This window comes from Botryllus schlosseri, chromosome 15 (genome assembly GCF_051294905.1).
Source record: "Botryllus schlosseri isolate E-star chromosome 15, Bs_hap1, whole genome shotgun sequence".
In the NCBI taxonomy this organism is placed as follows: Eukaryota; Metazoa; Chordata; class Ascidiacea; order Stolidobranchia; family Styelidae; genus Botryllus; species Botryllus schlosseri.
This window is the reverse complement of record NC_137250.1, coordinates 22864901-22889065: the sequence shown is the minus strand read 5'-3', so window position 1 is coordinate 22889065 and position 24165 is coordinate 22864901. Positions and strand designations below refer to the sequence as shown.

The 24165-nt window shown below is 40.7% G+C and overlaps 1 protein-coding gene and 1 long non-coding RNA gene across 2 annotated transcripts in view; both read right to left on the bottom strand.

Annotated features, from left to right (window-relative positions):
- Positions 1-24165, bottom strand: part of LOC145456710 (WD repeat-containing protein 19-like) — a 392619-nt gene that overhangs the window by 347833 nt on the left and 20621 nt on the right. The window lies entirely within an intron of this gene.
- On the bottom strand, positions 13088-17395 carry LOC145457108 (uncharacterized). The gene is made up of 2 exons (XR_013920785.1): positions 16504-17395; positions 13088-14734 (listed from the first exon to the last, which is right to left on the bottom strand). It is a non-coding gene; the product is annotated as an uncharacterized LOC145457108 (long non-coding RNA).

The window sequence follows — 24165 nt, the reverse complement described above, 5'->3', positions numbered from 1 at the left end:
AGAAAATGAGTCTAGTGTGAAACGCCGTTTTGGTTACTGTAGCCCAAGGGTGGGCAAACTACGGCCCGCCACGCCGTTCTGTGCGGCCCGCGAGAGTCTAAAAAACATTTCAAAAATTTTGATAAAATGCATACTAAAAATCGAATTGATGCAGGGACTTGACTAACCTTTTCCTAGTATATTTCACCATGATAATTCTAAGACAGTGGTTTTCAAATTCCCCTTGGGGGCGTGAAAGCATCTGAAGGATGGCGCGAAGCTGAGTTCAACTGGACAAAATTTCCGCGCTCCGCACTATTTACATCCTATTCCTGGGTATTGATATGTATTTAGTTTTAGTATGAATTACATAGTAGAAGCGTGTTTGAAGCTAACATGGTTATGATGCTGTCAGCATTGTATGTCCTGGAACTGAGCCGAAAGTTGAATTACTAAATCTATGAACAGATCGCTGCTCACAGATTTATATTTAAATCCTGTTCTAGGAATCGGGCCAACCGACTTTCATCTCTATATAGTTTTGACAAATTGGTTATTGCGAGGTCCGCCAGCCTATGAAATCTCGCCACTATCTCAAACTCGAGCAAAGGTCCAGCTCGATTCGAGAGAGTGTTTGGTATTCGGTTAGGATTTCGAGCGTTGCTCAGTTTCGAGTCTTTACTCCTATGGTCGGCAACCTACGGCCCGCCAAGCGAAATCGTCCGGCCCGCGACATAATAATTAGTTATCACAAGAATACGGCCCGCCCTTTCATAAAGAGTTTCAATCTGCAGTGCAGCACTGTTAGGAAAGAATGCGGCATTGATACGATATAAGTACCTACATCGTATTATAGTCTATTGTTACGCCATAAAACGAAGGCGGTTTAAGTATAGGAGATATAGAGTAGACTAGATCACTAGTTCAGTCCTTATCAATCGGGTGTATCTCGCAACCGAAGGTGTACCATATATTTTAAAGGGTTTACCACTCTCATGGGGTGTGACAATAGAGGAGTCCTTCCTCTGCTTTAAAAACGCTTGGAACATTTGAGACGCAATGACAAAATCTCGAACACAGTTTGAGCCTCCGTAGGTTAGTTATCTATAGTTTAATTCACCACAATGCATTGTGCGCCAAGACAACAAACCTGAATAGTGTTCGGCCACAATGATGAAAACTGTTAAAATGATTTTGTCGCACAAACTGAATCACCAACAGTTGCGCCAGATATTACTAGAAGCAGATAATCGACGATGTCATGTATATCTGCCATGTTCGCGCATTAAGTCGATCAGCTATGCTTGCACGAGTGTTATGAACTGAGAAATATCGCCGACTCATAATCTTGTAATCGAAAATGGGTATCTAACCTTGCTTTCCTGGTACATTTAACGTGATATCTGAACAAATTGAATTTCCAACTTCGGGGGAAAAACAACTGAATACATGAGATGTTGAGGCGCATTCGAAACAAATCTGCGACTCTGGGAATGTTAACAGTACAAAGAAAATTATTCTCACTTTCCGATACCGGAGGAGAGAAAACCTAGTACCAACACTACATTTGTAACTGTGATACGAAATTCAATTACTGAATGTTCACCCGCTTTTCCGACATTCGTTCTCTACAAAATAAATTCTGACTATTCAATACTCTGTTTAATGTGGCCGCCAATAACATTGCCTGAAAATTTTAAATGAGCCTTTTTGAAATTCGATGCAATTGAATTGAATGAAAAATTTCATACAAAGAGCATATCGCTGCATCACTTTGACAAAGAGTACGTTCTTGGAATCAGTCTTCTTTATCCCAGCTTGACCAACAACGCAAAAGAAATTGCATCGATTTTTGAAAGCACACGCATGTGAACAATAGTTTTGAACAATGAAATTCACAAAGAGCAAGCTAAGATCACGTATTTCGGGCGCCGATTTAGAATAGTGTCTGATTCTTGCTTCATCTGACTTGTTACCAGAAGTTGAAAACCTTTCACAAAGCAAGCTGCGTCAATTGTCAGACAGACAGACAGACAGTCACATTCATTCTGCGTTGTTGTAGTGTAAATACAAGTGTTTGCTGATTGGTATGATTGACATTGCAGCAATGTAAGATAACATATCGAAGTGAGCGTAAACCATAGTAGTAAGAAGAGTTCCGGCCCGCCAAAATGTTGTACTCTCCAAGTTTGGCCCGCGACTAGCAAAAGGTTGCCGACCCGGCGTACATTATGCATATCTTGAAGCAAAAAATTCAGAGATTAAGAGCCACAAACTCCAAATTTACAAGAACGTGAACAAGGTTGATATCTGAAAAAAGTTGAGGGAGGTGAGGCAGGCAGTCCTGCAGAAGATATCAAGCAGAGATAAGTGATTTTGAAATATAGACTGTAATTTTTCATTTGTAATAACACTGCAAAAGAACATCTGGAACAGGGAATGAATGGAATCATAAGTGGCAATGAAAACTGCCTAATGATTATGCCTGATCCATAAATTGGGGCTCTCACGGATTCACTTGAAGGGAATTTTAGTGATTCGCGGATTCATTTACTTGTCCAGAATTATTATTAGCCGGCAAATACTATCAATTAAATGATGCCGAAGTATGACCTAACACCTGAGCTCTTGTTCGAAAAAGCAAAAGAAATTGATTTTCAATGTTCGGAGGGGAAAGCTTTGGGAGATTTTAGGCCCCTCACCGGCCGAATATTTGCATATGTCCATCGAAAGGATTTCGAAAACAAAACTCGGCGGGTGAAGAGAGCCTGCGAAAAACATCAAGCAAACGTGAGTGAATTTGAAATATATAGTCCCGATTCGACTAGTTCTCTTGTTCAAGGAAATAGCGCAGCAGCCCATTGGTTAGGCCAAGGGTCGGCAACCTACGGCCTGCGGGCCGAATCCGGCCCGCCAAGCGAAATCGTCCGGCCTGCTACATAATAACTAGCTATCACAAGAATACGGCCCGCCGTTTCATAATGAGTTTCAATCTGCAGTGCAGCACTGCATGAAAAAATGCGGCATTGCTACGATATAATAGTAGCCTACATCGTATTACGCCATAAAACGACGGTGGTTGAAGTAGGAGATGGAGATAGACTAGACTGCATCAGTGCTTATCAATCGGGTGTATCTCGCAACCGAAGGTGTTCCTTGGCGCTCATCAATGGCGCTCATCTCGGCACCATCCAACCCATGATCGGTAACGCGGGCACGTGCTATCGATAGCACCTCAGTCAATCTTAACTGCTCCGCCTTTGGTGTCGCCCTTATCTGAGCAGTCACGCGTTTCGGCAACCCCAAGACGGAAAGATAAATTCAACAGCTGTTCGTCGTCGTTTTGACAGATACCCGCCAACTTTGCTAATCGTTTCAAGTCGGCAAGGAAAACGTCGACCGATTCCCATTCATTCCACACCCTCGTCTTGAATTCCCCATACGCCAAAAGCTGATCACAGGCAAAGGCACGCAACAGAGCCTCTTCGATGCGCGGTTCGTCACTCTTTTCAGTCTCCGGTAACTGGTCGTACACGGCAAATGCGTCACCGTCGAGAAACACCGGAGTTACGATTGATGTTGTTGCTATATAACCCGCTCCATCATACCGCGTCAACACATCCGTCACTTTGAAACTGGCCATTATCGTCAATAGTCCGCGATAGCTTGTGCGGAATATATTTGAAAGATGAAAACGCTACAACAACAAACGACCTCTCTCTCCACTGGTCACACGAGCTCTGTGTGCCAATATTCACGACTATCAAACAACACCATTCGAACTAATTAACGAGCAATCAATCAGTCGCACGCGCTATGATCAGCGTCCGAGGTAAAAATCAGTACACAAAATCTACACCAAGACACACATACTTCTTTAAAGGGTTTACCACTCTAATGGGGTGTGACAATAAAAGTGTCCTTCCTTTGCTTCAAAAACGCTTGGAACATCTCATGACGCAATGACGCCAGAGCATGTTTGTGATAATAATAATAATAATAACAATAACGCCAGATATTACTAGAAGCAGAGAATCAATATGGCGATGTCATGTACGCCTACCTGTCATGTTCGCGCATTAAGTCAAGCAGCTGTGCTTACACGAGTGTATGAACTGAGAAATGAAATAGCAACTTTCCTCGGAAACAAAAATATTGCCGACTCATAGTCTGTAATCGAAAATAGCTATCTCATCTTGCTTTCCTGGTACATTTAACGTCACATCTGAACAAATTGAATTTGCAACTTCAGGGGGAAAACAACTAAATACATGAGATGTTGGGGCGCATTCAAAACAAATCTGTGACTCTGGAAATGTCAACAGTACAAAGAAAATTATGCGCACTTTCCTATACTGGAGGAGAGAAAACCTAGTACCAACACTACATTTGTAACTGTGATACGAAATTTAACTACTGAATATTCACCCGCTTTTCCGACATTCCTTCTCTACAAAATGAATTCTGACTATTCAGTACTCCATTTAATGTGGACGCCAATAGCATTGCCTGAAAATTTCAAATAGGCCTTTCTGAAATGCGATGCAGTTGAATTGAATGACAAATTTCATACAAAGAGCATATCGCTGCATGACTTTGACGAGTACGTTCTTGAACTTGGTTTTTATCCCAGCTTGACCAAAAATGCAAAAGAAATTGCGTCGTCGATTTTGGGAAGCACATACGCATGTGAACAATAGTTTTGAACAATGAAATTCACGATGAGCACGTATTCACGTATTTCGGACGTCCATTTTGAACAGGGTCTGATTCTTGTTTCATCCGACTTGTTACCAGCACTTGAAAACCTTTCACAAAACAAGCTGCGTCAATTGTCACATTTATTCTGTGTTGTTGAAGTGTAAATACATGTATGTGTCTTCTGAGTGGTATGATTGAGATTGCAGCAATGTAGGATAATATACAGAAGTGAGCGTAAAATATAGTATTAAGAAAAATTCCGGCCCGCCAAAAAGTTGTACACCCGAAATTTGGCCCGCGACTAGCAAAAGGTTGCCGACCCCTGCTTTACTCGATAGATTTGACAGCTTGTCTGCGGTTTTTCGTTTATTGCTCGCGATCTGGCAATCCGCGGGTTTGGATGTGATGTTGGTTGCCTAGTATTGTCTTCAATTACGTCACAACACAGTATATTGGAATTACACGCTGGTTGTATAGACGAAATAACACCGCTCAATAACATGACTATTTGACATACTGTAGTAGCCAAAGTAAATATTTTCAAATAATGAAACATCAGACTTCATCCTGAAGTCTTCAGGCATGAGCAAAAGCTATTTATTGGATTACTGATGATGGGTATTGGTAGGCCTACCGTGTTGTTGAAATTTCCGCCATACACGAAGGACGGACGGTTTTATCAACTGTATTGCGATGATCTAACATTGCGTACATTCATAAAGCGCTTGGTCATCTACAATTGTATATTGCATTTGTCCGCATCGCCGAGGATTCGGTTCATGTTAGGATTGGAAGGTCGCTATTGTAGACAATAGCTTGTGTGTGGTTTTTCAGTAACATTCATCCTCCATTCGTTTCTACATATCCATATGCTACGTTTGATATTAAATGATAAAACATAGCGTTGTGAGGAATTAACAGATTTTGCGAATCCACCGGAAACCTTTCTGATGAAAAATATCCGCCGATTTGGGAATAGCCTACGCAGTCAACGATGAAGCCATACCGCGCTGGAACATGATTTCCTTCTTAAAACAGTGCTACATATTACAGTTGAAATTGTGAATTCAGGCACCAAACATGCCCACAGCGCAATTTGCAAAATATATTCACGGCCAAACCGGTGAAAGGGAATGAGTACACGAGCGTTACACGAGCGCGGAGCAGGCGGCAATCGCAGAGAGACGAGGTCCCGAGCCCAGGAACACACCCGCGCATCTAATGAAAGTCGAAAAAAGGTTGACTATTTGCACCAAAGTTAGAATGTGCAACAAAGCACCTTGTCTCCAAATTTCAGAAATATTGCGTCATTAGTTTCAAAATTATGGGTGTATGACTGATTTCTTGATTTGAGGGGTAACCTATAGCCCTTAACCTATAAATAGCATTGGTAGGAAGAACATTTTACCCTTATATGAATAGAAGGGGTCCTTAGTAACATTTAAAAAGCAGTTTCAAACTTCGGAACCTACGTGAAGATCAGAACCATCGAAATATATCGAGGCGTAACTTATGTCAGAAATTGCCTAATACGCGAATTCAGATGTGCCAGACGCGATGCCGTTTTTAACCTATGACATTATTGATAGAAAGAACTTATCACTCTATTATGAATAGAAGGGGGCCCTAATAACATTTAAAAAGCAGTTTCAACCTTCGGAACCAACATGGAAACGAGAACCATCGAAATATATCCAAGCGTCAATCAACAATCACTCGCGAACTCGATGCGCCTGGTATATCATACTCCTTGAAATCATAATTAAGGAGTGCACCGTGTGTTGATTAATCTCAGAGACATCAGACATGCTGCAATTCCTTTTACACTACAAGATAATAAAATAAGCAAACGATAATTCAAGCATGAAGCACGTGTCCACTAGGGTTGTTCAGAATTGATCGACTTTCAAAATGTCGTGGTTTTCAGTCCGATTCCCATGCCTTATACCAAGGGTCGGCAACCTACGGCCCGCGGGCCGGATCCGGCCCGCCAAGCGAAATCGTCCGGCCCGCGACATGATAATTAGTTATCACAAGAATACGGCCCGCCGCTTCATAATGAGTTTCAATCTGCAGTGCAGCGCTGCATCAAAAAAATGCGGCATTGCTACGATATAAAAGTAGCCTACATCGCATTAGTCTATTGTTACGCCATAAAACGAAGGTGGTTGAAGTAGGAGATGGATATAGACTAGACTGGATCAGTGCTTATCAATCGGGTGTATCTCGCAACCGAAGGTGTTCCATGCTTTTTAAAGGGCTGATCACTCAATCGGGGTGTGACAATAAAGGTGTTCTTCCTTAGCTTCAAAAGCGCTTGGAGCATCTCAGACGCAATGACGGAATCTCAAACTATTCAATTATAGATAACTAGCCTCCGTATGTTAGTCAGCCTGTCTATAGTATGATTTCCCAGAAGGCATTGTGTGCCAAGACAAAAAACCTGAATAGTGTTTTGGGCACAATGGTGAAAACTGTTAATATGATTTTTGTCTCATCAACTGTATCAGTTACGCCATATATCACTAGATGCAGAGAATCAATATGGCGATGTCATGTAGGCCTATATCTGTCATGTTCGCTCATTGAGTCGAGCAGCTATGCTTACACGAGTGTATGATCTGCGAAATGAAATAGCAACTTTCCTCGAAAATACAAATATCGCCGACTCATAATCTTGTTATCGAAAATGGGTATCTCATCTTGCTTTCCTGATACATTTAACGTCACATCTGAACAAATTGAACTTGCAACTTCAGGGGGAAACAACTACATACATGAGATGTTGAGGCGCATTCAAAACAAATCTGTGACTCTGGAAATGTCAACAGTACAACGAAAATTATGCTCACTTTCCTATACTGGAGGAGAGAAAACCTAGTATAGTATACCAACAGTATACCAACAGTATACCAACAGTATACCAACACTACATTTGTAACTGTGTTACGAAATTTAACTACTGAATATTCACCCGCTTTTCCGACATTCCTTGTCTACAAAATGAATTCTGACTATTCAGTTCTCTGTTTAATATGGACGCCAATACCATTGCCTGAAAATTTCAAGTGGGCCTTTCTGAAATGCGATGCAGTTGAATTGAATGACAAATTTCATACAAAGAGCATATCGCTGCATTACTTTGACAAAGAGTACGTTCTTGAAATTGGTCTTTATCCCAGCTTGACCAGCAATGCAAAAATATTGCATCGATTTTTGAAAGCACGTACGCATGTCAACAATAGTTTTGAACAATGAAATTCACGAAGAGCAAGCTAAGATCACGTATTTCGGACGTCCATTTTGAATAGGGTCTGATTCTTGTTTCATCTGACTTGTTACCAGAAGTTGAAAACTTTTCACAAAGCAAGCTGCGTCAATTGTCACACTTATTCTGTGTCGTTGAAGTGTAAATACATGTGTCTTCGGATTGGTATGATTGAGATTGCAGCAATGTAGGATAATATACCGAAGTGAGCGTAAAATATAGTACTAAGAAAAAATCCGGCCCGCCGAAAGGTTGTACACCCGAAATTTGGCCCGCGACTAGCAAAAGGTTGCCGACCCCTGCCTTATACCATAAAAACATATTCTAGGTACTTTTTTTCGTAATTCATCCCTTGCATCCGTGTGCACATTGAGCTGGAAAAATATCGGCTAAAAATAGGGGATGCCCCTAAAATTTGATTATCGCTGTTCGGACTAGGCTAGTAAAACGTCACATATAAGCTGGTTTTATGTAGCTATTGCGGTTGGAGTGCTACATAACCTCACTATAGAAAGTATTGTCAGTTCAGGACACCATTTTCATGTCCCACACTGCCTTAGAACTCCTCAAAACTGCCTAAGACTGAAGAAGGAGCGGAGCTCCGAAAGCTCGTGTAATAAATAAAATTATTACGTTGCAAGTGGACGCTAAATAGGGTGTGAAAGCAACCAAGATCCTAATATTATCTATATCGTCTGCTATCGGTTCAAAGAATTATAAGACTGATAGTCATTTTGTTGGATCACCTATCCTACACTCCTCAACCCTACCCGAGATTGTTCATCAATTGCCGGGATCACCACGTGCAAGAATACAACTGTAAATGTATCATTCACTCACAGCCACATTATAAACATAACATTGTTCAAAGGAAACGAAACAAAAAGGCAAAGAAACAGATCAACTTGGCACATTGCATTGCACTGGGATGCAAAGCTCACTAGAAGTCGTTTCGGAGGGAAATTTGAGGCCTTGGCAGTGTTGGCATAGTCTGCGTATTCCAACGCATTTGAGAAAGGCAAACTTCTTGGCAATCGAACTCTGGAGAGTGCTACAGGAAAAGCACAGGCTGATCTGTCATTTGAACTGCTGGAACTTTATAATTTAACAAATAATGTCAGAGCTCTTGTGTTTGACACAACACCCTCAAACAATGGTAAAAATAAAGGTGCGGTTCTGTTACTTGAAGAATTGATAAACAGGAAAGTTTGCTACTTTCTACTTCTGCTTGTCGCCATCATATTTATGAACTAGTCATCCGGGGAGGTCTGGAAGTGAAGTGTGTTTGGATCTGCGACCACAGGCCCTGAAAACACAGATTTTAATACCTTCCAAGAAGTGGAGAGAGATTGATCAATTAGGAAGCTCTAAAACACTTCAGTTTGATGAATGCAGCTGGTTGGCGATCAAATCTGATGAAGCTAAGCAAGAAATAAGTCCACTGATGAAGCCATATAATGGAAAGCAGAAACAAGTCTTGATAATAAATGAATACAGAGAATGTGCAACAGGCACCTTGGCGATTGTAGCTGCCCAATATATTGATAATCGTTTTCGCAAGTCTGGTGCTACTAATAGCACTGGATGGATGAGTCGAGTGCTGTACTGTCAAAAATGTTCATGTGGAGAGAGCAAATGGGCTATTCTGAAGAGTTCATTAGAAAGTTGCCCTGTTTTATGTCCCAGCTTGGTTGAAAACTGGTAATGCATGTGACGCACAGTATATTGATCTCAAATTCCTTCATGGCATGACAGACTTTTCATTGTGCGATTTCACAGTTGCTGATGTGGCATACAAAAAGATGCGAGAACATCATTGGCATCTCACCGAGGAAACGGTGGTATCAACAATGTTCTCGGCTAAACCAAAGATTCCTGACAAAGTGAAGGAAGCGATGGCTGCTAAATTGCTGCAAATGCCAATCCTTGAACTATTTCGCAGAGGTAGGCTATACCTCTGAGTCTAATCTCTGACTCTGTCTCCGAGTCAATGAGTATGGTTGCTTTAATTGAACCGGAATCATGGTTTCTATTCAATGCTATACATGTCGAACATGATTGGTTTAGTCTTCCAGTTTCGGAATGGCATACTGATTCGCATTTCGTGACTGCTCAAGAATTTGTGAGTAGCATTGAAATAGTTAACGGCGCAGCAGAGCGTTTGGTGAAATTGAATACCGACTTTGATGCTTTCAAAACAGATGACAAAGAACAGCGAGCGAGCCTCTTACAAGCCGTGGAAGATAACGGGAACAGATATGCCGATTTCTCTAAAGCAACCATTTCGTCCGCACCTGATTTAAGTAGTATTTGCCTAGTTGATCTGTTTCTTTGCCTTTTTGTTTCGTTTCCTTTGAACAATGTGATGTTTATAATGTGGCTGTGAGTGAATGATACATTTACAGTTGTATTCTTGCACGTGGTGATCCTGGCAATTGATGAACAATCTCGGGTAGGGTTGAGGAGTGTAGGATAGGTGATCCAACAAAATGACTATCAGTCTTAGGCAGTTTTGAGGAGTTCTAAGGCAGTGTGGGACATGAAAATGGTGTCCTGAACTGACAATACTTTCTATAGTGAGGTTATGTAGCACTCCAACCGCAATAGCTACATAAAACCAGCTTATATATGACGTTTTACTAGCCTAGTCCGAATAGCGACACTCAAATTTTAGGGGAATCCCCTATTTTTTGCCTATATTCTTCCAGCTCAATGTGCACACGGATGCAAGGGATGAATTACGAAAAAAAGTACCTAGAATATGTTTTTATGGTATAAGGCATGGGAATCGGACTGAAAACCACGACATTTTGAAAGTCGATCAATTCTGAACAACCCTAGTGTCCACACTACAATTGAGTGAACATATCACACATCTCGCAATGCCATTCGGCCGTCCGCGTTTGTCTTGCAAAGGATCTCTCATCGGGAATACTACGAAAGGTTCCTTTATAGTGATCGCGACCGTATACATATATATATATAATATGTATATATATATTTACCTATTAGGCTACTTTGGGAGACAATCGTACTTATTTTTGTAGCAGTTGGGGGACGGAAAAAATAGGGAGACAATTTTGTGTCCCCCTAATTCTTGGCGACATTTTTCCCTCAGTTGTTATCGTCTGTTAAGCAAATCCGTTTGGGACCACGCTCATTAGTCCCTCATTTGCCCCTTACAAAAGAAATCAAGCCATGAAGTAGCAGGAATTTAGAGTTACAATGGCGACATTTTGACCCCTGTATAAACCCCGTATTTTGAAAAGTGGCATTAAGTCGACAACCAATAGGGGGGATTTTCTTCCACTTTTCGCGTGTATAAAATGACACCGCTTTGCATACATGATAGTTTTTGTTTAGGATTCACTCAGTTCGAACCATTCCGGTATATATAGGGATTTTAAGCATTTATACACTGTGTTAAAAAATGACGACACAAAAAATGCTGACCACCATTGTGATGACTCAACATAAGTTCTAGTTGCGATTTTGGTAGACACCGCGGGTAGTACGATTTTAATGTCGACTCCTAATATTTGGGCCCTTTTTAGCTCTTAGCATAGGCGAAAAGGCACTACATCATTGTTACATGTTGTTCAACACTCGTGATACACACTGTGAAAAAGAATTACTGCTTTACCTTAATACAGCTCCATCAAATATATGTATTGGTTATAGCATGATAAATATTCTGTAGTATTTCTCGCACCCAATATATTGAGCTGATAGGTCGTTGATTTGCTTGTATCAAGGCCGCTTGAAGATGCTCTGTCAGTTGCGAGCATAAGGAATATACCTTACGTCAGTTATTCTCAACCTTTTATGTCCTTGCGGACCCCCTTTGGACCGTCTCGAGCCTCCGCGGACACCCGACTTTTATTTCTAATTTAGCTCAAATTATTGTTTCCGCTCAAGCCAGACAATGAACAGTGCGGTACAAAAGATGCATTGCGACATATTGAACAAAGAGGAGAATGATGAAACTACGAAGCGCGGTATTTATTAAGGGTGCCAAATATTATTTCGTGAATGAACAATTAATATTTGAAAATTTTTGCATCTTTTTAATTCTGCTCGCACTATACGCGATTTCATGTAGATAAATGTTTTGATTATTAGGCACCCTTCCTCCACAAAAAATACGCATCATTTATGAAAGTAGGCATCTAAGCGTTGACCATTACCACGCCAAGATGTAAGAAGATATATGAAGTTTGGGCGAGCATGGGTCTCATAGAAGTGTGCCAAAAAGATCGTCAGCGAGAACACATTAGTCGAAAGGGATTGCCCTTATGTTGACCGTAAACTTCGATATAAAAATGTATTTGTACGGGTGCCTAAAGTGCTGGCACATTATATTCATGTCGTGGCAATCTGGACCCCACAGGGCAACTGACATCCCATCCCGAATTATTATTGATCAGTGAAAAAATACCAATTTTGAATCGTGCGCTTCTTTTACTTTAGTAGCCTGCGTATAGGCGAGTTCAATATCGTTTGATTACATACCGCACAGGAAGTCGGACTGAGAGGATACAAAATTTATAGCAATATACACGCAATTATCAATATTTTATAGACCTAATCAATCATTAATTATACAAACATTTTACCAGGTCCACGTGGTCGCATCTAAATGGAGACTGCATAGGTCAAAAGTGCTACATTCGGTCAAAGTGGCGATCACCGAATAGATATAGGATTCTTAATTGTATCAATGTGAGGCGAGATGCTATGTAACAGTCCCTGGATTTATGGCTTTTATACCTATACAAGAATAATATATTGCTCAGAACGCAGTAGTCAAAGCAGATGAATATAAAATGTGACCTAATATGGCCGCGGGTGTAATCATCCCCTCTCCACATTCACAACAATTTCGTTGCTAGAGAGAGGAGAACAGCACCAACTAGCATAATAAATAACAATATATCTCGTAATTTTCGAATTATACGCAAGGTCCAACGGACTATGTGACCCCAAACAGCTTTCCATACTTTCGTAAGTTTGTTTTATTCCATAAATTATTGTAATCACCCTATCATCGTCACCAGAAACATTTACAAACGTCACCAGAAACGTTTTACATTAAATTCAACTACGTAGCTCATGTCATCCGCTCATACCATGCAGGAGTGTTGATAGAAAAATCGAGCTGGTTTATTCGTCATCACATACACGGATAAAATGACTCTGCAAAAGCTAACATAAACAAATAATTATGATCAGGCTGAAATGTGGCAACATAGGATTGAAAAGCAGCCAAGTGCAAGTAGTAAATTAGTTGACTTGTTTTTGTCATTTCATAACGTCACAATGCTGAGGCAGGAGAGCGTCAAATCAAACACTTATCAAACATATTATGGTATCAGCTAGGGATGGTGTGAACGTGAGGTTCACGTTCGCGTTCTGTGTGTGAACTTCGGAAATTTAGAGGTTCGCGTTCACAACAGAACCTTGGTAGGTTCTGCACTGTGAACCTTTTTCATATATTGCAATTTTCACTTCATTATAACATCATTAATTCAAATCTATTGCATTTCAACTGCGGGCCACTCCATGCATGGCGCTGGCAGCATTCAAAATCAACACTAAACGAGCATGCACCTTGACAATCTCATATGTTTTACTTGCTTTGTTACAAAAGTTTGCGCGAATTATCCAGTTTTCCGTTTGTGAATATTTAGTGACTCTCTGCTGTGAGCTTGACCCGCAATCACACAACATCACGAGCGAAATACGTAGTCAGCGAAGGATACTTATTCAACCAATCAATAAGATTGATATCGTTTTCTGATGTAAAAATTCGAGAAGGCGTATGGGGTCACTTTGGACTTCATATCTTTACTGCATCATTAAAACCAAATCTGTGCGATTGAGGAGTTGGCTACTGTTGTATAACTTCTTAATGAGGTAATATTGGTAGCAAATATAGAAACCCATTTTACACTCTGATCAATATCAATGTAGCAATACTCAGACACCGAATACATTGTCCGGTCTGGCCTAGACCGATAAGGGATAAGCGTATATTCCCTGGTAAGTCCTCTTCAAAATTGTTGGCAAAGCGACGAAAGATATTGATTTTATGGTAGTATTATATCCTTTGATTGCCTCAGTTGATACATATAGCGACGTTTAAAACGCCAATATGTACTTCAGAATTGTTGCATTATGTGGCCCAAGTCGTCGCTAGGTATTGTGTACATTAATATAGGCTATAACTTCATTGAAAGATAGGGTTGGAATTAGCAATATGACGTCACGTGACGTCATGAGGTTCACGTTCGTGTTCACACAGAACCTTTTAAAAAGGTTCGCGTTCACACGAACCTGAACCTTTCAGGGGTTCACACCATCCCTAGTATCAGCTTTAAATACCAGAGGATCGAATTCGCACAATGCGTCGGTTACAACGCTCAGTATAGGCTTACAGCCCACAATTCTACATTGTATACGTTGCACTAACTAATAATTTCCACGAGTACAGATATTTTAGTTTCCCTATTATAAAACACGGTAAGAAGCAGTCAGATTCGGGTATCAATTACGACCCCGTCAGTTCAAGCCAAGGCAAGGCAACACTACATATATTGACTGACTGATGTTGAAGAGATCAGAGCGTATAACGTCATCATCGTTGCTCATTATGGCAGACTAGGGAGTGATATTCACATTTGCGTCTGATTATATGAAGCCTCCGCAGTCCGCATTGAACAGCTCGACGGCAAATTCATTGGAGTGAGTTCCCAGCTATCCTGACGTCTCGATTGTTTGTAGTGGCTGAAAAATAATGCAGCGATGTAGTGCCAAATTGGTAACTACATGCACAGTACACTCGCGTTTGGAGATGATACACAACTTCAGTAAATTTCAAACCAAAAATGCAGCATGATAAGTTGCTTCATCAAGATTGAGCTACTGAACGGCGGGCCTATATGCAAAAATTTGGGTGGATTCACAAAACTGATCATAAAATCCGAACCCCGGGACTTGTACCAACGCCTAACGTACCGCTAGATTCCGCGTTTCAATGCTCAACCAACTGAGCCTATTTGACGGCGACTGCGATGGGATATCATAGTTTAATTATCCCGAGTGTTCTCGATTTCTCATCTGAGAAAAGAGAAAACTGGTATTCATTTGGCCGTGACGCCATTTCTAATCCTTATTATGTTATAGTGATCGCTTGACCGAATTCTCAGCTGTATCATCTATCGAAAGAGTCCTGAGTGACGTGTTTACCTTATGCAGTTATCAAGTAATGAACTCAGACGTACATGCGATTTGAGCGTGCGTGTTGGGGTTTGCGTAAGATGACTCACACCGCGTGTCGATTACACAACGCGGCAGCCACTTCACAGTCACTAAGCTATTGTTTTTGTGATCAATGATAACTAATGATAACGAATAAAGTATTGTTATCCATGGCATTAGACATCTAGCAAATCTGCCAATTCGAAAGACAATCATAATACAGGGTATATTGTCTCACATAGGTGACACGCGGGCGTCGTTTCTACGCAGTATAAGTGATGTTTCTTTCATATCAATATGAAAGGCAATACACATCACCACGTGCGATTTATTGGCGTCATGATCGGCATACGTCCTTTCCTATCCAGAACTTATGATATCGCTGTTTATGGCGCGTTATTATATACACCAGTCAGCTAAATTACGGCAAAGTCTGCGGGCTCATTTGTACGGCCTCACCAGTCACGTTGGCAATTTTTTGCTACGCCAGTGTCCAATAGATTGATAGTAATGAATTCTTTTGAATTGCAGCTATCTTGTACAATTTGCAAGTGCCTAAAAGTCTCATAAAAGCAAATATGTTGCCATGGCGGACGGGCATTTGTGAAAATTCAATCATGCCTGCCGACATCGTTAGCCGCGTAATGTTTTGCCGTATAGAACCTACACTTTTAACAGGTTTTATCATCATAAAATAGCTTATAAATGGCTGGGTACATGTGTGTCGATAGAAGCCATCCACAGCACAGTACTGCAACATCATAAGACCATCATAACGCATTATATCTCCAATTAGGTGAAGCGTGTTCAGGGAAGACTTTGCATGTCAGGTCTTACCGACACGCGCAAAATTCGTTTTTCTGTATTCAACCAGCATTTGAACAGGTTATACGCTGCTCGCGTATATGATATATAGCTTGATGTACGCGTATTGATAAAAATTATCATTACAAAAAGACTGTAACCGTCTATGACCGGTACAACGCCAGATATCTTAGATCAAAGGAGGTGTGTTAGTGAACAATTGCGTCCGTCTCACGACCGAGACAATCGTATCGATCAGGCATAGGCCACACACTGGATTTTAAAAAGAATCAATGAAACGAAAATGCAGATGTTATCGTAACTATATGCTCTCTCAAACAGCGTTTAAATACGATTTATCAATATTTAGAAACTATCTAGTTGAACTATTTGAAATTAATCGGGAAACAATATAAAGTTAACGCGAAATATAAAGTTAGCGTGAAATATAACACAACAGAAGAGAAATGCATTCTTTACTCAATACTCACTTTTTGTCATGGAAATGGAGTCGGCGTGGCGATCCATTTTTACACGCTATTTGTACGCAGAATTCAGCAGCTATGTAGAATACTCTTCAATACGCACAACGGATCGTTCGATGAAAACACTGATTGGGAAGTAACTCCATCACGCATGGCATGTTTGCATCTTAAACTTTTCTTATGAGATTCGTGTTTATAGGATTCATGCTAATATACTTGTCATGAAACTTGGGGGCCATGAGCTGCTAATAACATCATCTTCATCATTCTACATCATCTGCTATTACATCTTCCAAAGTAACGTCCATTTACTATAACCTGCTAAAGTGCTAAAACGCTGAAACTAATCCTTCAGTCACTCGGTGACAGCGGACATGAGACCTTACCAGTTGATGGCACGCAATTGGTCGCACGTACGTATACAACACTAAAGTCATCGACCTAATTCAACATTGTGAATTGCGCCTATCTCTGTAAGTAAGGCGGCATGTTAAATTTTTTGTGATAAAAGTAGGCTATTCCTAAGCTACTGATCGATCTGTATATTCTGCGAATTCGGTAGCCTTTGGGAGACAAAAACCGACTTTTCAAACGCCAATACCGGGCCAACCCCGGGTCCCAAGCCGTTGAATCGGATATCATCGCGTTCAGTTCGACGAGAGGAAAACGGGGATAACTCTGTCGAACCCCTAGGACCAGCGGTTGTCGATCGGTATTTCGATGTCTGTTCTGATACCGACCGATCGAAAAACCAATTGCGTAACCCGTATTGGCGTACCATCACGGGTTTTTGGAAGAAAACTTTTTCTACGCGTCCCAGCCCCATTTCCCGGGCATCGTTGGAATCGTAATCGAATTACGCGTCTGCCGGTACCAAATTTATCCGGCTACGATATTCGGTTGGCCAGAAATCGGTGATTAAAAAAACTGTGAAAAAAGCGCTATACACTGTTTTTTGAAGGCCGATCCCAAGTCGGCTGAAAGTCCGATACGATCGTATCGGGTATCGGTCTACGCGGGGCCCGAAGACGAACGCAGCGGTACCTCGTATGGCCCAGTGGTGTGAACGACCGAGACGGAACCTCGGATAGCCCGCCTATGAAAAACGTGAACTTCTCGGATGATCCACCGATCCAGGATAATCCGAGGATTATAATCGAAAAACTCACATAACTCCGCTTTTACTGGTCGGAATTGAGTCAAATTTGTTTTGCATCGTCTTTGAAAACAGCTCAACAATTTCATGGGGTTGGCAGAAAAATTTGATTTTTTTAAAAATTTTACCTAATAAATTAAAAATTCTAATTTGATCTGCGGAGTCCTATGCTTGTTAGAATTGAACCAAATTTGGTGTGCAGTGTTTTTTTAGAGTAAGCTGACAATTTAATAAGTGAATGGCTGGAATCCGGAATTATTTTTTATGACATTTATGATCAGTGCGGGATTTGAAGCACAGGCCTGCAGACATGGGCGGAGCCTGGAGCCTATTAAATCATATTACGTCGCGTGCAATACCTCGGTTACAATGATGATGACCCCATCAAGCGCCAAGGTAATCAAGGAGGTTCGCAATTCGAAATGAAGATAGGTTGGGATTGGTTTATACAGGGTTTGACGCTTTGGCCATGTTGATAATTGTAATTATAATTGATCGGGCAGGGTCATTACCCGTAACATTTATGATACCTTACAAAACGCGTATTCAACGGAGTATTGGCGACAAATATAGCTTTAGTTACGAAATTACACATGAATGAAATCTATCGGTATCAAGGTCAATATTACATGACTTCACTATTTCGAATCTGGTTTTACTGGTGGATGGCTGCATCAACAAACCCACTCTGACTGTTTTAGTATAGATTAGTGAAGATTCATTCGACTCCGAGCCGGTAAATCTAGGTTAATGTGTTTCAACTGCGAAAGTATGAACACTTGAACAGTGAACATAGACGATATCAGATCGATGCGATTCATGAAAGCAATTCTCACGCCGCAATATAGCGTACCGCAACAATTTTGGTCGTTATTGTTTGATATTCACGGTGCTCGACTACATTGTTCACATTTTACACCATGCTGATGTTTTTTATGCCATATTTACCTTCATAAGACAACGATTACGCGAATGAGATGCTACGTAGAAGCCGAGATAAACCTTTATTACCTTAGTACAAATTCTGGAGTCGACCTCGGTCGGACCCGAAACCGCAACCAGCTGGTCTTGCGGTTGTGGATTATTCCACTATACGCTATCTCGCCACGCTCTCACTAGCGAGCATGATTGAATTGGAGATCTAGGCGTGTCTATGAATGCGGCGAATGTTCGGTTAGGTTTGCTGGATTTCCCGCTGCGTAGAAGCCGAGGCCAGTGAAATGCAAATTTCGGTCATTTTTGAAATAATAGTATTTACGGTGACCAATTTCGTCACACCGACATGACCAAAAATCGTGTTCCATTTATGCCTGAAGAGGCAGGGATGTCCCTTAGACTTGTTTTGATCTTGACAAGGGCCTACATCGCCAGTAAATGAAAGAAATTGATGACACATATTAGCTGTAAATTAGTCCACTTCATTGAAATAGACACGTTAAAACGATGGTGAGATAATTTTCCAATAGAGCAGTTTACACACTGAAATTCACGACCACAATAAGCACGCAAAATACGGGTAAATATATTTTTCAAGTGATAGTCAATATCTATATTCTTCATCGGTCCAAGGTGGATTCCTTCACGCTACAATTTGATATTTATGATATTCTATCATTTGCTCTGCAGCACTCCTATAGTACTCTTACAGGCGGATTATAAGACTAATTGGCATCGTGACGGATCTTATTCCTATCAAAAGTCATCGTCCTTTTTTCATGTCATCCTCCACATTCGGTGAATACCATCTAATAACTAATTGTATCCATATATCGTGTTAAATCACCAATGTTTTTTATTACTTTATGACAAGAAGGGGGTTCTGGTGATATTGAAAGACCAGAAAATATCTAATGTGCTTTATAAGCTCAGTGGGTTACCATTTCGTTTCCCTGAAGCTCGCAAAGTTTCCAGCACATACACAGCTCTAGTATCAACGCCTAAGTGAAGTACCATAAATGCTTTTTCAACTCATAAATACCATTCATTGGCATAGCCCATTCTCAATTGCAATCGGCATCATTTACGCCCTGGATCAGTCAATGTCAAGTGGCAGGGAAATATTCGAACGCTGAGTTGCTGAGGAATGCAATTGATGTCTCTGTGGATGAGATTTTAGGAATGGCGACTTTGCAATCAGTAAAAACTTCGAATCAAGGCAGAGAGACATCGGTGTGCCCTGCATAACTGGGATTGATTTCATGAAATCTAAATTGGTCGGACAAAAATACATGTTACTATCACTGGAGAAATATATTTACCCGTATTTTACCTGCTTGTCAGCTCATTTCATTTTCGTCGTCCTTAATTTCAAAAAATTATCCCACCACCCTTTAATGGAGTTATTTTAATGAAGTGGACTAATTTCCAGCTAATCCGTAACGATTTGAAGCGGCTTTAACATGACGAGAGTCTGAGATAGGAGGTAGAGACATGTTAAAGTGGTCTTTATTCGAAGGTTTCTGTCTTGCAGCACTAGTAATAATTGATCAAAAAGTGTGCCTTACGTTAAGCCGAAAATTGCCTTATACCTGCTAATACACTCCAAGTCCATGAAACAAGAAGCTTCCGATGGATATTAGGGTCGATTATAATAAATGAATATATTTATTATTTTATGGTAACTGAGATCTGCTATCGCAGCAAGGTAGCTATTGAATGTCGTAGTTATTTGCATACTAGCCGTAGAGAACTGGTGATCTAATCTGCAGCATGGCCAACTGTAGCTTCTTATAAAGACACATGTTCCGTATTTTCACTGCAGTTTTCAAACGCAAATATGTGCGTGGTGAAATGGCGTGGTCATTGGTATGATCCACAGCTGCAACACCAATGGGTTGTTGGTTCGAGTCCGGCTGAGGACGACACGAGAATTCCTACCCAAGTGTTGGAGGTTTATCTAGGCTCCTCGTCGTCATGTGATCCGCGTAAGCGGTGATTTATAAAAGCCTAGGAGTGGGCTGTGCTAAAAGTCGGTGAATACGGAATCAAAAAATGAATATAGGCATACTCTAAAACTACCAAATTAGTCAAAACACCATGAATAAAAAACTAACAAACGGCGAATTATATATCGCGATCATCGATATCGTACAAGGATGACGTCGTGGATTTCAAATAGTGACGTCATAAGTGATTGTCATTGGTAAATGACTCTTTTGACGAAACCGGTTCCCGAACCTTGTCATATAATACGACGTCAATGTCCACCTAAGTTCAGTAACAGCAATGGTCATGGTCTGGTAATTCAAAATGGCGAATTGTCTCCCTAAGTAACAAATGTCCACTAAAGTGGTCTATTAGATATTGCAAAAGTTGGGAAAAATTAGGGCGACCGCAGTTGGAGGACATTTCGTGTATATTCTAAACGCTGCGATATAAACCGCAAATCACCAGTGACAAAGCGCGGAATCGATATTCCAAAACCAATCGAGTTATTTCAAGCCGCCTAGCTTGTCTCCTTCTGTTGGCGATAATTGTCGCCCAACTGCTTCAAAACAGGAATGTCCACCAAAGTAGTCTAATAGGTAAATATATATATATATGATCGCGGCGACAAAACACAACGGAACGAATGTTTCTGACGAAGGTGAGCAGTGAGCTCTGTTTAAATGTATCTGCACAAGGGTTTTTCCCTTTTTGATCTTGTGGACCGGATAAACTTCAAAAATCAAAATTGCCCTGAATTATAATCACGACAAATGCATGCAACTCAATTGTAACATTGGAACCTCACCTAATGCTGCCTTTTTGTATTCTGAATTTGTACGTGAATCTGTTGAAGTTTAAGCTTGTTGCTGTCGTTATTGTTTGAGGTAGCCTATCCATAGTGCAGTGGCTCTCAACCGGGGGTCCGCGGACCCCTAGGGGTCCGCGAAGCAATTTCAGGGGGTCCGCGAGACCTCTAAATTTTTAAAATGGTTGATAACCTAATTTTTATTTTATTTTTTATTTTGAGAAAGCATGAGGCAGTTTCGCACCACAACTGCTAAAACCTCATGACTCATATCATCATAATAATCGTCTGACATGAGCTATCGTAGTGTGGAAATTCATTTTCATCGCCAATTTTCCAATAACCTGCTGATACAAACATATTGCTGTTTAGCGACGTTTTGTTGGGGTTTGTGGTAAAAATAAAAATATGGAGATAGTAACGTCAATCAGGGTGACTTCGTAATGTCTGCGAAACCTTCTTGATTTAAAGTTGTCAGTCTCATCAAATTAGTGAACAGTCGTTTGAAATAAAAATTTACGAAGTATTTCCCTAATTTTTCCCAATGCAGGGATTGAAACCTCGCCACGAAATCCATTTGATCCTGTAATATACATAACCACTATTTGAATAGCTTCTTGGAGGTACAGAAATTCAATATATAATTAAATAGTATATTCATATTGAAATGAACCCGAATATTTACGGCTGACACTCGTCATAAATCGGACAATGATATACCTACTCTTAAAGCTCGGCTATCAGATTTGGAGCATTCTTATTGCGGATGCCCTATCGACAAGGCTGGTTTTTGATGAACAATGAGTGTTTCGTTGCTGTCAAAGCATTACGCTCCAACCCTGAAATTCATATCACCAGTTATATTGGTACGCAGCTTTGTCGTGTTAATGTTCAATAGTTCATGGTCGAAAATGTTTGCTCGAACAGAACAAGTCGTTTCATTACAGTCATTCTCGGGTTGGAAAACTTGGATCCATTCTTTGGCGCATAAAATTTGTCTACATACTTTTAGATTAGGATTTCACTTTGACGGTAGAAACTCTCTGCGGGCCGATCAAAATGCCGTCGCGGGCCCATCCGACCCGCGGTGCGTATGTTGCCAGTCCCTGCGCTAGATGCTGGGCGTGATATGTTCATAAAATATATGTTTCTTCATTTTGGTGCCATAAATGTTGCAATCACACCAAACGTATAGTCGGAAGCGTTATGCGTTAATATTGCATTAGCCTCCATCTATCTTTGCGGAAATGATTTTCGGAACTCCTCGTTCATATCAAAACGAAGACGTGGATTTTCAAGACACTACCACTTACTTCAAGAAATACAGCAGCAAAATTAGCTTTGAAATATTCAAAGTCTACCAATTTATACATAAATAGTATATGATGTTATTTTCAAGAAAAATCAATATTTTGTTGTTTATCACAAGCCTACAATTCATATTTGCACAAAACAGATGAAGGTTGCACCATAATACAGCTAAAATTGAACTAAAACTGGAGGGGGTCCGCGAGGGTCCGTGACGGTCAAAAGGGGTCCGCGAAGCCAAAAAGGTTGAGAACCACTGCCATAGTGTTTGTCGAATACTATGGTGATTTACAACAGGCCAATTTTCTCCATTTGTAGGCTACTCCGTAGCTGGTGACTCGTATAGCACGGTCCACTTCTAGGCTTTTATAAGACACCGCTTACACGGATGAGATGGTGAGGAGGAGCCTAGATAAACCACCAGCACTCAGGTAGGAATTCCGGAGTCGACCTTGGTCGGACTAGAACCCGCAACCCATTGGTGTTGCGCTACCACGCCACGGTTTCAGCATGTCGAAACTCGCGAAGTCATGCTAAATACCATTTATTTCAGGGGTGTCAACCTCAAATTATACGTCACAGGCCGGACTCAAGCCTTAAAATGGCTCGCGGGGCGGACCAGTCTACTGATTCCAAAATGTTACCTCGTGCTCTTGCTTTTCACGTTACTATTTATTGTCAAGCATATAGCCTGGGTCGTAGGGGTTCTATTCTAACTTTCGTAACACCTTTATTCACGAGCAATGGAACTGGCAAAAATACGATGATTGTCTGGTTGAATACGAACCGAAAGAACAGAACTATATGTTTGTGTGAACTGCATTTAACGGTTTCGCATTGGCGATGGTTCTGATCTCCACGATGGTTCCGAAGTTTGAAACTGATTTTAAAATGTTACTAATGACCCCTTCTATTCATATAAGGGTAAAAAGTTCTTTCCATCAATGCTATTATAGGTTAAAAACGACATCACGTCTCGCACCCCTGATTTCGGGTGATTTCCTACATAATTTACCCTTAGATATATTTCGATGGTTCTCGTCTCCACGCAGGTTCCGAAGCTTGAAACTGCTTTTTAAATGTTCTTTGGGCCCCCTTCTTTCCATAATAGGGTGATAAGTTCTTCTTACCAATGCTAATAAAGGTTAAAAACGACATCACGTATGGCACATCTGATTTCGCGTATTTGGCAATTTCCTACATAATTAACTCTTTGTTATATTTCTATGGCTCTCGTCTCCACGAAGGTTTCGAAGTTTTAAAGTGGTGCTTTTTCAATGTTACTAAGCACCCCTTTTATTCATATAAGCGTGGCAAGTTCTTCCTAGATCCTTTCTATTAATATCAGGGTAAGAAGCCCTTCCTTCTTTGGCTATATTATGTTATTAACGACAAGTGTGCCACATCTGGATTCGGTTACTAGGCAATCTCAGACATAATTTGCAGCTACATATATCTTGATAGTTCTCAT